The sequence below is a fragment of the Procambarus clarkii genome, chromosome 86, assembly GCF_040958095.1.
Source record: "Procambarus clarkii isolate CNS0578487 chromosome 86, FALCON_Pclarkii_2.0, whole genome shotgun sequence".
In the NCBI taxonomy this organism is placed as follows: Eukaryota; Metazoa; Arthropoda; class Malacostraca; order Decapoda; family Cambaridae; genus Procambarus; species Procambarus clarkii.
The window spans coordinates 3,022,149-3,040,597 of NC_091235.1; the positions used below are offsets into that span (position 1 = coordinate 3,022,149).

At 40.6% G+C, this 18,449-nt stretch overlaps 1 protein-coding gene across 4 annotated transcripts in view; it reads right to left on the minus strand.

Annotated features, from left to right (window-relative positions):
- Positions 1-18,449, minus strand: part of LOC123769148 (acyl-coenzyme A synthetase ACSM3, mitochondrial) — a 401,722-nt gene that overhangs the window by 160,126 nt on the left and 223,147 nt on the right. The window lies entirely within an intron of this gene.

The following is an 18,449-nucleotide window of genomic DNA, read 5'->3' on the forward strand; positions in this document are numbered from 1 at the left end:
AGGTAGTCGAAAAATAATTAATTCATGAAAACTTGGCTTATTAGGCAAATCAAGCCTTGCATAGTAGGCAGAGAAGTGCGTTCTGGCTACTAGGTACGACATATATATATATATATATATCAAATCGGGTTTGATATATCAAGGCAAATCGGGCCTTGAATAGCAGGCCGAGTACGACGTTCTGGCTACTAGGTACAACATATATATATATATATATATATATATATATATATATATATATATATATATATATATATATATATATATATATATATATATATATATATATATATATATATGCGAACAAGCCTGAATGGTCCCCAGGACTATATGCAACTGAAAACTCACACCACAGAATATATATATATATATATATATATATATATATATATATATATATATATATATATATATATATATATATATATATATATATATATATATATATATATATGTTGTACCTAGTAGCCAGAACGTCGTACTCGGCCTGCTATTCAAGGCCCGATTTGCCTAATAAGCCAAGTTTTCCTGAATTAATATATTTTCTCAAATTTTTTTCTTATGAAATGATAAAGCTACCCATTTCATTATGTATGAAGTCAATTTTTTTTTATTGGAGTTAAAATTAACGTAGATATATGACCGAACCTAACCAACCCTACCTAACCTAACCTAACCTATCTTCATAGGTTAGGTTCGGTTAGGTAGCCGAAAAAGTTAGGGTAGGCTAAGTTAGGTAGGTTAGGTAGTCGAAAAACAATTAATTCATGAAAACTTGGCTTATTAGGCAAATCAGGCCTTGCATAGTAGGCCGAGAAGTGCGTTCTGACTACTAGGTACGACATATATATATATATATATATATATATATATATATATATATATATATATATATATATATATATATATATATATATATATATATATATATATATATATATATATATATATATATGTCGTACCTAGTAGCCAGAACGCACTTCTGAGCCTACTATGCAAGGCCCGATTTGCCTAATAAGCCAAGTTTTCATGAATTAATTGTTTTTCGGCTACCTAACCTACCTAACCTAACCTAACCTAACTTTTTCGGCTACCTAACCTAACCTAACCTATAAAGATAGGTTAGGTTAGGTTAGGTAGGGTTGGTTAGGTTCGGTCATATATCTCCGTTAATTTTAACTCCAATAAATAAAAAATGACCTCATACATAATGAAATGGGTAGCTTTATCATTTCATAAGAAAAAAATTATAGAAAATATATTAATTCAGGAAAACTTGGTTTATTAGGCAAATCGGGCCATGCATAGTAGGCTGAGAAGTGCGTTCTGGCTACTAGGTACGACATATATATATATATATATATATATATATATATATATATATATATATATATATATATATATATATATATATATATATATGTCGTACCTAATAGCCAGAACGCACTTCTATGCCTACTATTCAAGGCCCGATTTGCCTAATAAGCCAAGTTTTCATGAATTAATATATTTTCTCTAATTTTTTTCTTATGAAATGATAAAGCTACCCATTTCATTATGTATGAGGTCAATTTTTTTTTATTGGAGTTAAAAAATAACGTAGATATATGACCGAACCTAACCAACCCTACCTAACCTAACCTAACCTATCTTTATAGGTAAGTTTAGGTTAGGTAGCCGAAAAAGGTAGGTTAGGTTAGGTTAGGTAGGTTAGGTTGTCGAAAAACAATTAATTCATGAAAACTTGGCTTATTAGGCAAATCGGGCCTTGAATAGTAGGCATAGAAGTGCGTTCTGGCTATTAGGTACGACATATATATATATATATATATATATATATATATTAGTATATTTTGGTAGCAGTCTTTCTTGTAAACATATATATTATTAAATATGACCGAAAAAGTAAGATTAATAATTCTAACACGAATTTTCTCAATGTTTCTTATGTTTCTTTTCACTGTCGATGGTAATTGAAAAATCAATTCTCCAAAATTCATTTTTATTTCTAGTCTGACGTGACACTTGAATGCGTTTCGTAATAACTTATTACATTTTCAAAGACTTTAGTTTACACACACACAACTATAACCTGTAAACACTAAACAGAGTTCTATGCTATCATTTAAACCGCTTTCATCTTATATACCCGCATTTGGGTGAGGTGATATGTTACAACAGTTTTGGATGAGGTGAACAAAACTTTCAACACAATAACACGAAATAGATAGAACACGAAACAATTGGTATAAATTGGGTAATTTAAAGGGAAGGATGGAAGTAACTGCAAAGGGCCTATTGGCCCATATTTCTTGATGTTTCTATATTGGTGCGGAGTCTTGAAGTGGGTAGAATATAGTTGTGCATTAATTGGCTATTGATTGCTGGTGTTGACTTCTTGATGTGTAGTGCCTCGCAGATGTCAAGCCGCCTGCTATCGCTGTATCTATCAATGATTTCTGTGTTGTTTGTTAAGATTTCTCTGGTGATGATCTGGTTGTGGAAAGAGATTATATGTTCCTCAATGGAGCCCTGTTGCTTATGCATCGTTAATCGCCTGGAAAGAGATGTTGTTGTCGTACCTATATACTGAGTTCTTTGAGGCTTACAGGCTCCACGTGGGCATTTGAAGGCATAGACGACGTTAGTCTCTTTTAAAGCGTTCTGCTTTGTGTCTGGAGAGTTTCTCATGAGTAGGCTGGCCGTTTTTTTGTTTTGTTTTATAGTAAATCGTTAATTGTATCTTCTGATTTTTTCTGTAGGGATAACGTTCCTATCAACAATATCTTTCAGGACCCTTTCCTCCGTTTTATGAGCTGTGGAAAAGAAATTCCTGTAAAATAGTCTAATAGGGGGTACAGGTGTTGTGTTAGTTGTCTCTTCAGAGGTTGCATGGCGTTTCACCTTCTTATGATGTCTTCAACGAAACCATTGGAGAAGCCGTTGTTGACTAGGACCTGCCTTACCCTACAGAGTTCTTTGTCGACTTGCTTCCATCCTGAGCTGTGGCTGAGAGCACAGTTGACATAAGCGTTAACCACACTCCTCTTGTACCTGTCTGGGCAGTCACTGTTGGCATTGAGGCACATTCCTATGTTTGTTTCCTTAGTGTAGACTGCAGTGTGGAAATCTCCGCTCCTTTCCATGACTGTTACATCTAGAAAGGGCAGCTTCCCATCCTTCTCCATCTCGTAAGTGAAACGCAACACAGAATTCCGCTCAAATGCCTCTTTCAGCTCCTGCAGATGTCTGACATCAGGTACCTGTGTAAAAATGTCGTCAACATACCTGCAGTGTATGGCCGGTTTCAAGTTCATGTCGACTAAGACCTTCTGTTCGGTGGTACCCATGTAGAAGTTCGCAAACAGGACACCTAAGGGAGAACCCATGGCGACCCCATCGACTTGCTTATACATGTGCCCATCGGGGCTCAAGAAGGGTGCCTCTTTAGTACAAGCTTGGAGTAGTTTCCTTGAAATGTTTTATGGTATGTCAAGAGGAGTACAGGCCGGATCACAATACACTCTGTCCGCTATCATCCCGATTGTTTCATCCACAGGTACGTTGGTAAACAGTGATTCTACGTCCTACGAGGCTCTTATCCCTGCGGCCTGTGTTCCTCGCAGTAAGTCATCAAATTCCTTTGGAGACTTCAGGCTGAAGGCGCAAGGGACATAAGGAGTCAGCAAGCCGTTGAGTCGCTTTGCCAGTCTGTACGTAGGTGTGGGTATCTGACTGATGATTGGCCGAAGTGGGTTTCCAGGCTTGTGTGTCTTGACATTTCTATACACATACCCAGGTTTATATTCCCCAATAATCTTTGGCAGGTGGCGTTCACAGTTTCGATCAATCTGTTAACTTTTGCTTTCAATTCGGCTGTAGTGTCCTTCGTTACCCTTTGGAATTTAGTTTGGTCAGAGAGTATGAGGTTCATTTTCGCCAGATATTCGTCTTTTTTAAGAATGGCGTATATTGGCGACTTGTCACCTCTCCTGACGACTATCTCCTTGTTCTCACGAAGGCTCTTCGCTGCCGCTTTGAGCTCGGGGGACAGTAAGGTGCTTCTGTAGTTGCGTCGAATCTTTCCTCCTTCCGCAATAAGTTCTACTTGTAAGGTGTCTTTGGTGGTGACCTTCTTTTGTGCCTCGAGGTCGAATATGTCGTCCAACCGGATCTCCAACTCCACTTTCCGGGCCATCTCACTTGGTCTGGACATAACGTGACAGTTTATACCCAGATTTAGGAGAGCGACTTGGTCCTCAGTGAGGTTGATTCCAGCAAGGTTCAGGAAGCCGTCTCTTGGTCGTGGAACACAATTTGGAACTTGGTCTCTTCCCACAACCAGACCATCACCAGAGAAATCTTAACAAACAACACAGAAATCATCGATAGATACAGCGATAGCAGGCGGCTTGACATCTGCGAGGCACTACACATCAAGAAGTCAACACCAGCAATCAACAGCCAATTAATGCACAACTATATTCTACCCACTTCAAGACTCCACACCAATATAGAAGCATCAAGAAATATGGGCCAATAGGCCCTTTGCAATTACTTCCATCCTTCTTTTTAATTTACCCAATTTATACCCATAGTTTCGTGTTCTATCTTGTGTTGAAAGTTTTGTTCACGTCATCCAAAACTGTTGTAACATATCACCTCACCCAAATGCGGGAATATAAGATGAAAGCTGTTTAAATGATAGCATAGAACTCTGTTTAGTGTTTATAAGTTATAGTTCGTGTGTGTGTAAACTAAAGTCTTTGAAAATGTAATAAGTTATTACGAAACGCGTTCAAGTGTCACATCAGACTAGAAATAAAAATGAATTTTGGAGAATTGATTTTTCAATTATCATCGACAGTGAAAAGAAACATAAGAAATATTGAGAAAATTCGTGTTAGAATTATTAATCTTACTTTTTCGGTCATATATATATATTTTTTTTTTTTTTTTTTTTTTTTTTTGAGATATATACAAGAGTTGTTACATTCTTGTACAGCCACTAGTACGCGTAGCGTTTCGGGCAAGTCCTTAATCCTATGGTCCCTGGAATACGATCCCCTGCCGCGAAGAATCGTTTTTTCATCCAAGTACACATTTTACTGTTGCGTTAAACAGAGGCTACAGTTAAGGAATTGCGCCCAGTAAATCCTCCCCGGCCAGGATACGAACCCATGACATAGCGCTCGCGGAACGCGAGCGCTATGTCATGGGTCATATATATATATATATATATATATATATATATATATATATATATATATATATATATATATATATATATATATATATATATATATATATATATATATATATATATATATATATATATATATGTGGGGTCGCCTCCCCACCCACGAGGCCACCTTGCCACCCGCCCATAGGGTCCGGGAGGCTCCCATGTGTGTCTTCGCCACCCACCCACCCAATGTATACCCACATATTGTGAAGTGGGTGTATACCCACACTTCGTATAGAGGTGGTATACGTATTACCACTCATCTGAGTGGTAAGTGCCACGGCCAGCTGACTATCCCCCCAGTCTCCACCCGCCGTCCACCCTCCCGCCCAGCGCCCGCCCAGCGCCCGCCCATGTCGCAGCTCTCAACAGATAGCCAGGCTTCTCCAAGCCAAGATGAGCCATCAAGCAGGGGTAGACAAGGCAGATGTCAGACGTGTGACAGGGTATGCTATATCCGGTTGAGTGACGATAATGTGCGCCTTCATTACCACAACAGAGCCAGGTGTTTGGGTTCTGGGCGCCCTCCCAGGGAGAACACCAATCAACAGCCCACACCGCCCGTAAGGCAACACACCTCCCAGACCTTCATTCCCACAGAAAACTTATTAGAAGCTATCAAAGCAACATCAGCCAGAACCTTGCAACACATCCCTAAAGCAGCCCGCCCCCATGCAGCAGCCAAATTATCTGCACTCCTGAGAAAGATCAACGACTCTCCTGGAACGACCCAAGCATGGCACAACCTCCTACTGTTTGGCAACATATGTCTAGCCACCCCTGCAAGGAGAGACAAGACCTTAGCTGCATAAGTCATCAAAGCTATAAATGATTTTCCCAGGGAGGACAACCAGGTGCGCCTTCCCACTCGTGCGAGAAACACCCACGGCAGGAAGAGCAACAGTGCCATATCCGAGACATCAAAAATCAGAACATCAGTCACCAAGAAAATAGAAGAAGGAAACACTATTGGCGCAATAAGAGTCATTACCAGTGAGGACTCAATTGCAGACAGAGATGCCGCAACAGCTCAAGCCCTAAGGGAGAAACACCCACCCAGGGCTCCGCGTGAGGACGACATTGTACAAGTGGGGGCTACCGGAGCAGAACCTCTCTGGGTGGCTGAATCTGTGGTCCATAAAGCAGCCATGTCCTTCCCAACAGGATCAGCAGGTGGGTTCACAGGACTAAAACCCAACCACCTCAAGCAAATGCTCAACCCTGCACTGGGTGACATTGCAAAGAACCTCTTGGTGGAACTAACCAGATTCACCAACACATGTCTAGCTGGCAACATACCAGCGTCCATAAGACCTATCTTTTTTGGAGCATCTCTCTGTGCTCTAAAGAAAAAGGATGGAGGGATCAGGCCAATAGCTGTGGGCAATTCTCTCCGGCGTCTCGTCGCAAAGGCAGCTGCAAGAACAGTTAGTGATGCAGCGGCCAACATGCTGAAGCCAAAACAGCTCGGGTTTAGCATTCCACAAGGGTGTGAGGCGGCAGCCCATGCAGCTCGAGCCTTCATCACCAACATCACAGACGAAAAGGCCCTTATCAAGCTAGATTTCAAAAATGCCTTCAATTTGGTGCGGAGGGATGCTGTACTCCGTGCGGTTCATAGTCATTTCCCTTCCCTCTACCCTTTTGTACATTCATGCTACAGTATGGACCTTAAGCTACTTTTTGGCGAACATGAAATTGACTCGCGAGAAGGCGTCCAACAGGGTGACCCCCTTGCTCCTCTCCTTTTCTGCTTAGTCATCAAACAAGTCACAGAGGTCCTGTCCAGCGAGCTTAACATCTGGTTCTTGGATGATGGTACCCTAGCTGGTTCCCAAGACTCCCTCCTGGAGGACATCAGAAAAATCCAGGAGCAAGGTGCAGTTTTAGGCCTCACCCTGAACCCTTCTAAATGTGAAATAATCTGTTCCAACCAGGGCATCCTAGAGAGAATAGAGGGCCTTCTGCCAAATATCTATAAAACTAAACCTGAACACAGCACACCCCTAGGAGCTCCCCTGGGGTTGAAAGCCATCGATGAGGTCCTTGATAAGAAAATCGCCGACCTTAAGAGGATGGATGAGAGGATTGAGGATATTGATGCTCATGATGCACTCTACCTCATCACCAGATGTCTATCCCTTCCCAGGTTAACCTACTTTCTGAGGTGTTCACCATCTTACAGCAGCCAAAAACTAAGTGAGTATGACCGGTTACTGAAATCAATGCTAGAAAAAGCCCTTAGCCTCTCTCTTGATGACCTACAGTGGAAACAAGCCTCTCTTCCCGTAAGACTTGGGGGCCTCGGAGTTCGAACAGCAACGCAAATTGCTGTTCCAGCCTTCCTGTCCTCCTTATCAGCATCCGACGACCTTGTGAAGGAAATTCTACCTGCCCACTTACATCAGCTGGCAGGTGTACATGATCCCAATTTTACACGCTGTGCCACAGAGTGGGCCTCTCGTGCAGGCCCATCACCTCAACCACCATCCCCAAAAGCCCACAAGCAATCCAGCTGGGATGGCCCCATTGTAGACCAAGTTGCTGCAGAGTGCCTGGGTGCTGCAACAACACAACACGACATTGCTCGCCTCACAGCAGTAGCAGCCCCACATGCAGGGAATTTCCTGTTAGCAACCCCAATGTCGGCAACTGGCACGCGTCTCACACCACACGCCCTCCGAATTGCTGTGGCCCTTCACCTTGCTGCCCCAATCCACACCAGATATAGGTGTATTTGCGGCGAGGTGGTGGCTGACAGGCACGGCCACCATGGCCTACTCTGCCAAAGCACAGGGGGATGGCACTCGAGGCACAGTGAAGTTAACGACATCATCAAGAGGAGCCTCACCACAGCTGGATGCCCAGCTGAAAGAGAGCCCCGTTACCTAACGCCCCGTAACTCTGATGCTCTTATTGGTCGCCCGGATGGTATCACAGTGAACCCCTGGAAGAATGGCAAGCAGTTGGTATGAGACTACACGTGCGTATCAACCCTGGTTAACACCTATATTAACCTCAGTGTTGCACAACCAGGTGGCGCTGCCACCCACAGGGAAGCAGCCAAATCCCGTAGGTATAGAGAACTGGATGGAGTTCCTGCCCGCCATCTGAGGAGCTGGAGGAACTCGACAACCTATGATAACCATCTTTGTAACCTATATGTAAACCCTTTTTTGTAACAAGGTTCAAATAAAGCAAATATATATGTGTACATACAAAAGAATGGGGGTGGTAGGAGAAGATAATATTAGTGTTCAGTGAGAGACCACAAGGTCTCCTCTGAATACTTTTTATTTTCTTCTCCGAGGCTATGGGTCCCCACATTGGCACCAGAGGTGGTACCCTATATATATATATATATATATATATATATATATATATATATATATATATATATATATATATATATATATATATATATATATATATATATATATATATATATATATATATATATTATATATATATATATATTATATATATATATATATATATATATATATATATATATATATATATATATATATATATATATATATATATATATATATATTATTAAATATGACCGAAAAAGTAAGATTAATAATTCTAACACGAATTTTCTCAATCTTTCGTACATTTCTTTTCACTGTTGGAGGTAAATCAAAAATCAATTCTCCAAAATTCATTTTTATTTCTAGTCTGACGCGACACGAGCGCGTTTCGTAAAACTTATTACATTTTCAAAGACTTTAGTTTACAAATACACAACTGAATAGAACTGATGATTGATTGATAAAGATTAAGCCACCCAAGAGGTGGTACGGGCATGAATAGCCCGTAAGAATAGAACTTACGCATCTCCGATTTTATATCTACATTTGAGTGAGGTGGATGGGGTGAGGTGGCATTAATAGGGTATTAATTTCATCAACACAAGACAGAACAAGAGGTGGCATTAATAGGGTATTAATTTCATCAACACAAGACAGAACACGAGACAATGGGTATTGAATAGAAGTATTTGTAGAAAGCCTATTGGTCCATATTTCTTGATGCTTCTATATTGGAGCGGAGTCTTGAGGTGGGTAGAATATAGTTGTGCATTAATTGGCTGTTGATTGCTGGTGTTGACTTCTTGATGTGTAGTGCCTCGCAAACGTCAAGCCGCCTGCTATCGCTGTATCTATCGATGATTTCTGTGTTGTTTACTAGGATTTCTCTGGCGATGGTTTGGTTGTGGGAAGAGATTATATGTTCCTTAATGGAGCCCTGTTGCTTATGCATCGTTAAACGCCTAGAAAGAGATGTTGTTGTCTTGCCTATATACTGGGTTTTTTGGAGCTTACAGTCCCCAAGAGGGCATTTGAAGGCATAGACGACGTTAGTCTCTTTTAAAGCGTTCTGTTTTGTGTCTGGAGAGTTTCTCATGAGTAGGCTGGCCGTTTTTCTGGTTTTATAGTAAATCGTCAGTTGTATCCTCTGATTTTTGTCTGTAGGGATAACGTTTCTATTAACAATATCTTTCAGGACCCTTTCCTCCGTTTTATGAGCTGTGGAAAAGAAGTTCCTGTAAAATAGTCTAATAGGGGGTATAGATGTTGTGTTAGTTGTCTCTTCAGAGGTTGCATGGCGTTTCACTTTCCTTCTTATGATGTCTTCGACGAAACCATTGGAAGAAGCCGTTGTTGACTAGGACCTGCCTTACCCTACAGAGTTCTTCGTCGACTTGCTTCCATTCTGAGCTGTGGCTGAGAGCACGGTCGACATATGCGTTAACAACACTCCTTTTGTACCTGTCTGGGCAGTCGCTGTTGGCATTTAGGCACATTCCTATGCTCGTTTCCTTAGTGTAGACTGCAGTGTGGAAACCTCCGCTCTTTTCCATGACTGTTACATCTAGAAAGGGCAGCTTCCCATCCTTTTCCATCTCGTAAGTGAAACGCAGCACGGAACTCTGCTCAAATGCCTCCTTCAGCTCCTGCAGATGTCTGACATCAGGTACCTGTGTAAAAATGTCGTCAACATACCTGCAGTATATGGCCGGTTTCAAGTTCATGTCGACTAAGACTTTTTGCTCGATGGTACCCATGTAGAAGTTTGCAAACAGGACACCTAGGGGAGAACCCATGGCGACCCCATCTACTTGCTTATACATGTGCCCATCCGGGCTCAAGAAGGGTGCCTCTTTAGTACAAGATTGGAGTAGAAAAACGGCCAGCCTACTCATGAGAAACTCTCCAGACACAAAACAGAACGCTTTAAAAGAGACTAACGTCGTCTATGCCTTCAAATGCCCTCTTGGGGACTGTAAGCTTCAAAAAAACCATATATAGGCAAGACAACAACATCTCTTTCTAGGCGTTTAACGATGCATAAGCAACAGGGCTCCATTAAGGAACATATAATCTCTTCCCACAACCAAACCATCGCCAGAGAAATCCTAGTAAACAACACAGAAATCATCGATAGATACAGCGATAGCAGGCGGCTTGACGTTTGCGAGGCACTACACATCAAGAAGTCAACACCAGCAATCAACAGCCAATTAATGCACAACTATATTCTACCCACCTCAAGACTCCGCTCCAATATAGGAGCATCAAGAAATATGGACCAATAGGCTTTCTACAAACACTTCTATTCAATACCCATTGTTTCGTGTTCTGTCTTGTGTTGATGAAATTAATACCCTATTAATGCCACCTCTTGTTCTGTCTTGTGTTGATGAAATTAATACCCTATTAATGCCACCTCTTGTTCTGTCTTGTGTTGATGAAATTAATACCCTATTAATGCCACCTCACCCCATCCACCTCACTCAAATGTAGATATAAAATTGGAGATGCGTAAGTTCTATTCAGTTGTGTATTTGTAAACTAAAGTCTTTGAAAATGTAATAAGTTTTACGAAACGCGCTCGTGTCGCGTCAAACTAGAAATAAAAATGAATTTTGGAGAATTGATTTTTTATTTACCTCCAACAGTGAAAAGAAATGTACGAAAGATTGAGAAAATTCGTGTTAGAATTATTAATCTTACTTTTTCGGTCATATTTAATAATATATGTCTACAGGAAAGACTGCTACCAAAATATACTAATATATATATATGGGTTTGACTCCTGGCCAGGGAGGATTTACTGGGCGTTAGTCCTTAACTGTACAAATCTACAAGGGCCAAAATGAGGGCCCTATATATATATATGTAGGGCCCACACACACACACACATATATATATATATATATATATATATATATATATATATATATATATATATATATATATATATATATATATATATATATATATATATATATATATATATGTATATATATATATATATATATATATATATATATATATATATATATATATATATATATATATATATATATACATATATATATATATATATATATACATATATATATATATATATATATATATATATATATATATATATATATATATATATATATGTGTGTGTGTGTGTGTGTGTGTGTGTGTGTGTGTGTGTATATATTTGAGTTTTTACATTCCTGTACAGCTACTCGCATGCGTAGCGTTACAGGCAAAGCCTTAATCCTATGTTCCCCGGAATACGACCCGCCAAATCGTTTAACAACCAGGTACCCATGCACTGTTGGGTAAACAGAGGCTACAGTTAAGGCACGTTTGGGATCATCCTGGACGAACGTTCGAACCCTCATTTCGGCCCTTGTAGATATGTACAGTTAAGGACTAACGCCCAGTAAATCCTCCCTGGCCAGGAGTCAAACCCAGGACAAAGTGCTCACAAAACCCCAGGCGAGTATCTTACCATTATGCCACTGGGAGGATTGACAAAAGATAAAAAAATTTGCCATCTTACTGCAATTGTCGAGGGATCCACAATACTAGTTCCTCTCTATGGCCCGCGAAATGTGACGGTCCCTCTAATTACCCAAAGCTACCCAAAGCTACCAAGCATTACGTAAGTAATGAAGAAATATGATATATTTACTCACTATATTGTTGTGTTAAATGTAGAACCTTAAAATACATATTTTTGCTCTGAAATAAAATTTATAACGAAAATTAGACGAAACTACGTGGCATGAGAGGCCATTGGAAGTCGACGATCCAAGCGACTATGTTGTGGAGCGACTTATCCAAGATGACCAAATTATTCAAGATATATTATATTGTTGCCTAGAGGTTATATTTGGATAGGTTAGGTTTAGTTAGGTTAGGTTAGGTTATGTTTGGGAAGGTTGATTAGGTTAGGTAAGTACAGGAGGCTCATATACTGTCACAGATTTTAATGGAAAGGAAACATGCATAAACACTGAGTTAAATACTTGGATTAGCACCATAGAAAAATGCATGATTGATCACATTCCCGTAGCTCACCATATAACGCTCCCACACCCCCCAGCCACTGAGGCGCTTAGGACACTGCAAACCAGATATAACAATCTTCTACAACTCATAACACAACACGGGTGGACGGACGAGCGCAAAAGACTACAAAGGGAACTACAAGATGAGCTGCAAGATCTATGCAAAACAGAGTACACCAAAAAATGGGATGACCTAATAAGCAAAATCCAAGTCGGCTACAGAAACCCAGGAAACTTCTGGAAAAAAAGTAAAAACCCTGATGGGAAGCTCTTCTGAGGAAACACCCTACATCATAGATGCCTCAGGAAATAAACTCTATGAGGAGAGAGAACAAGAACAGGAATTCAGGAAGTTCTGGTCCAGGTCCAGGACGGACCGAAACGTCGTCGTCCCTTCACCTTCTAGTGTGTGGTCTGGTCAACATACTTCAGCCATGTTATTGTGACTATCAATGCACTTGTATAGTAAATGCAGCTCTTTAATCTGGACATCTGGACTATATGGACATTTTCAAGAGGAAACTAGATTTATTCCTCCAAGGAGTGCCGGACCAACCGGGCTGTGGTGGGTATGTGGCCCTGCGGGCCGCTCCAAGCAACAGCCTAGTGGACCAAACTCTCACAAGTCAAGCCTGGCCTCGGGCCGGGCTTGGGGAGTAGAAGAACTCCCAAAACCCCATCAACCAGTGTTACGGCCCTCTTGGGTCGCAACTGGGTTCTTTCTCTGATGTTATTAGAGTTTAGGTATCCGGCCCCAAGTTAGTAGTGGCTTTCAAGGGGTGTGTTCCGTAACGCAAGTAAATTAAAGGGGAAGGGATAAAAGTGCACTAAACTTAAATATATAATTATTCCACCACCATAAATAAATATACAAACAAGTCACACGCGATTACTATTACTACACTTATGTACAATGACTTCTTCCGAAGATTCAGGAGGTTTCACGGTGCTCAACGATGCTTAGCCCTGGTTCTCTTGTGGCCTTACGATGAATCCTTAGATTCCCTTAAACGAGTCTACCCCGGCCACAGGCCAGCCAAATCACAGTCCCACTGGGTGCACCGTCGTGGAGGCTGTCAACCACAAATCCAGCCTGTAGCTGGCAGGTTCCAATCAGCTACGCTGCGTAGGCCACTCCACGACCGATACTAGGGTTGCGAGCCCTAGGCAGGAGCCTCGTGTGATTCCACAGATCACTCTCCTCACCACAACACCCCAGTGGCTAGTCTTCTCCACCAGTCAGCCCCGGGTACGACAATTCCTCAACTGTCACGTCACAGGCAGGCTAACACAACAGTGTTCATCCGGGGGGTGACTCACAGCTTCTGCAGAAAACTCGTGGAAATACTTCGGCTGCCTTGGGTAGACTGACTCACCGTCTGATTCAGCAGTCCCAGGTCGACTCTGTAATCAGACACGTCATCAGCACGGGTTACACTCTAGGGCACTTCACTTACAGGCTTAGAAGCAAACGCCCACCTATCCACTCCATATATGGCGTTGCTGTCTAAGCGTCACCTCACCAGAGGTCAGCAGCGGCTACGTTACGAGCTGAACACGACGGGAAACCAGCCCCTGTGGCCGGTATATCTCGTCCTCACTAGATGGCGTCGTCCATTTGGAGGGGGTTTCGGGAGCCGACCCACAGATGGCATGGTCGTCACTGCTCCATGCTTGGACACTGGACTCGGGTCCGTAAAAACCAGGTATCAACCAGGACTATTCCCCACATACTTAAAGAATGCCACAACAAGATTAATCCCAAGCCAGGTAAACCCCCAACCCAAACTGTAAATTACAGGCCAATTTCTCTCCTCAAAGTGCCAGGCAAAATATTCGAAAAAAATAATCAGCCAGAGACTTGTGAAGTACATGGAAGAGGAGAAGTATAACACCAGGCAGCATGGGTTTAGAAACCGCAGAGGGGCCCCATACAGCTATAGCCCTGATCTACGAGCATATAGCCAACGCAGTGTCGAAAAAAAGATCAGTGTAATATAGTGCTTAGAGATGTTTCGAAAGCCTTCGACAAAGTGTGGCACACAGGCCTAAAATACAAGATATCTGAGCTAGGACTTCCTGAGAGATTTACTGCTACTCTCTGCATAAGAACATAAGAACAAAGGTAATTGCAGAAGGCCTATTGGCCCATACGAGGCAGCTCCTATCCATAACCACCGAATCCCACTCATATACATGTCCAACCCGCGCTTGAAACAATCGAGGGACCCCATCTCCACCACGTTACGCAGCTTTATAGACAACAGAACTGCTAGGCTTAATATCGGCAGCTACTTGGGTGACGTAATAGAACTGAAAAGTGGAGTACCACAAGGAAGCTGCCTCTCTCCCACTTTTCAAAGTCTTTGAAAATGTAATAAGTTATTACGAAACGCGTTCAAGTGTCGCGTCAGACTAGAAATAAAAATGAATTTTGGAGAATTGATTTTTCAATTACCATCAACAGTGAAAAGAAACATAAGAAATATTGAGAAAATTCGTGTTAGAATTATTAATCTTACTTTTTCGGTCATATTTAATAACATATGTTTACAAGAAAGACTGCTACCAAAATATACTAATATTAAAATATGTATATAAATATACATGTATGTGTATGTATGAATACACAGTCTCTGTGGTGTAGTGATAAGACACTCGCCTGGCGTTCCGCGAGCGCTATGTCATGGGTTCGTATCCTGGCCGGGGAGGATTTACTGGGCGCAATTCCTTAACTGTAGCCTCTGTTTAACGCAACAGTAAAATGTGTACTTGGATGAAAAAACGATTCTTCGCGGCAGGGGATCGTATTCCAGGGACCATAGGATTAAGGACTTGCCCGAAACGCTACGCGTACTAGTGGCTGTACAAGAATGTAATAACTCTTGTATATATCTCAAAAAAAAAAAAAAAATCAATAAATAATAACAATAAAATAAAGAGCCTTGAACAAAACAACATGTGTGGAAGCATCGAAGTGTGTATATATGAATGCTACACAGTATTTATCTATAGACATCCATATGTCTATAGTACTAGTATAAAAAAAATACTAGGAAACATTGTCGCCTGGACCGTCGACTTGCTTTCAGGTCCCGACCTGTCCGTAGGGTGCAGCCGCACCTCCACAGATCTCCAGTATCAGCTAATGATACTGGTAATAGCTCCAAAGGGCCACCACTTACGGGCTATCCATGCCCGTGCCACCTTTTGGGTGGTTTCATCTTCATTAATCAGTCAGTCGACTTGCTTTGGCGTCACCACCTCCTTATTTTCGTCTAATTTCGTTATAAAATGATACTTTTTCAGAGTAAAAATATGTTTTGATGTTCTACATTCAGCACCGACATTATAATGAATAAATATATCATATTTATTCATTACTAACTTAATGCTATGAAGCTTTGTGTAGCTTTAAGAAAGTTTGGGAAGCTTTGGGTAATTAGACGGACCCAAATGAGAGTTAAAGTTCTAGTACGTTTTTAATACAATAAAATAGATCTCAAAGGGAGAGAGTAGCTTAGGCTATGTCTACCCTCTACTTCAAGTCCTTCAAGGGGCGCACAAATTCAGTGAGTACAAATCCACAAATCACAGCACAAGAATCACATTTAACATTGCAGGTTAATATAGTAAACACAGCAAATACGTGTTACACTCTTGGGGCAAAATTCTTGTAGCTCCTAAGTATACTGTCTATCATACCATTATCACACATCCAAACAATTTGATGTGGTACACTACTTATTTCCTTATTTCTATAGTTATCAATAAGTTGACACTCTAATACATAATGTTCTAAGGTGTGGGCGTCCGGTATACTACATAATTTACACTCCTTATCGTTTTCACTGACATCAACACCGTATTGCCAGATTTATATTTTAATCTCAATTAATATTAAGTTTTAGTCTTGGTGTTTTACCTGCCCGAAACGCTTTGCGTAATAGTGGCTTTAGGCATTGTATGTACTAGCTCTATCTATAAATCCATCAACTTTTGTATCTTACCTTGTATGTATGTACCTTACCTGAATAAAAATTTGTATTTGTATATATTTGTATCCTAATCTTAATCTGATGTAAATTGAATCCTTCCAAAATAGACTTTTCTCTACCATAAGTGAAGGACGAATTTGGATTTATTAATGCATAATTCTTAAGTGTTACTGCTGTCCTCCATTGACATTCTCTTAACCTTTTCTTCATTCTCTTGGATCATCTTCATTCTTGTTTTTATTTGTTTCAAAGTTTTCTGACATACAATATCGATAAGAGTTTTTCCGGAGGCTTTCTTCGCTATTTCATCAACTACCTCATTCAACAATATTTCCACATGTGAAGGGATCCACATGAATCTTACTTTATACCCATTTGTTTTAATGTCTTAACATTCTCTCTACACTCTATCACAATATTCTGGTATACTGGGCGTCTGCTAATTAAAGACTTTAACGCTCCTCTGCTGTCAATAAAGAAGTAAGCATTTTTACCACATTTGACAACTTCCTGTAATCCTGCTAATACACCTTGGAGTTCAGCCTGCGTTGAAGAGACATTGTCAGTTAAGCGGCGTCCAATAACAGTATCTACAGTGCCGATGTCAGTGTACTCCCTGATCAAGACTCCACATCCTGCCTTCCCATCCCTAGCTACTGACCCATCACAATATACATGTAGAGTGTTTTCTGTAGGTAATTTTTTAATTATGCAATCATATGTTCAATCTCACTTATCTCATACATACTTTTTTTCTGCAGGGGAATAATTACTTCATCTATGTTACAATTCTTCCTTGGTATTGTGAATTGTCGCTTAGGCAAAGCAATACATTCTGAAACAACATCATACTTTAGTATGATGATCTAATACATAACATTAGAACATAAGGTACTCAGATATGCTCTTTTATTATACTTTAACATACACTGCTCATTACTTCCCACCTTTTGAACCGAGAGGATTAATTCATTAGCTCCCCCACCTCTCATTAATCTAATGGTAGAGGCTAAATTTATCTCTGAAATGCTATCCCTAATACTCTTCAGATTCAATTCCATCTTCATTATCTCAATCACAGCATTTCTTGGGCATCCCAAGATAATTCTCATGGCTTCATTTTGTACCTTCTCCAACTTGCCCAGTCTACGCACACAGCACCGCTCCTGTGCCAGGTAAGTCCACTACGGGCTCACCATAGCTCGTGCTAATTGTCCCGCTTCTGTGCCAGGTAAGTTACGGGCTCACCATAGCCCGTGCTACTTGTATTTACTTGGGTAAATACTGGTTCGGTAACAGGGTTGTTGATTTGTGGAACCAATTACCGCGTAACGTGGTGGAGGTGGGGTCCTTCGATTGTTTCAAGCGTGGGTTGGACATGTATATGAGTGGAATTGGGTGGTTATAAATAGGAGCTGCCTCATATGGGCCAATAGGCCTTCTGCAGTTACCTTTGTTCTTATGTTCTTATAATAGAAGCAGGATACCTTGATTGTTTCAAGCGTAGGTTAAACATACATATTGGGTGAGATTGGGTGGATATAAATAGGAGCGGCTTCGTATGGGCCAATAGGCTTCCTGCAGTTTCCTTGATTCTTATGTTCTTACTCTATCATTTTGTGATGTAAATGACGCAGTTGATGAGATTGCGAATCAAGATGATTCAAGAAAAAATTATGCAAGAATTAAGATGATAAAAAAAAACAAGAATCAAGATGATCCAAGAGGATGAAGAAAAAGTTACGAGAATTGCAATGGAGGACAGCAGTAACACTTAAGAATTATGTAATAATAAATACAAATTCGTCCTTCACTTATGGTAGAGGAAAGTCTACTTGGA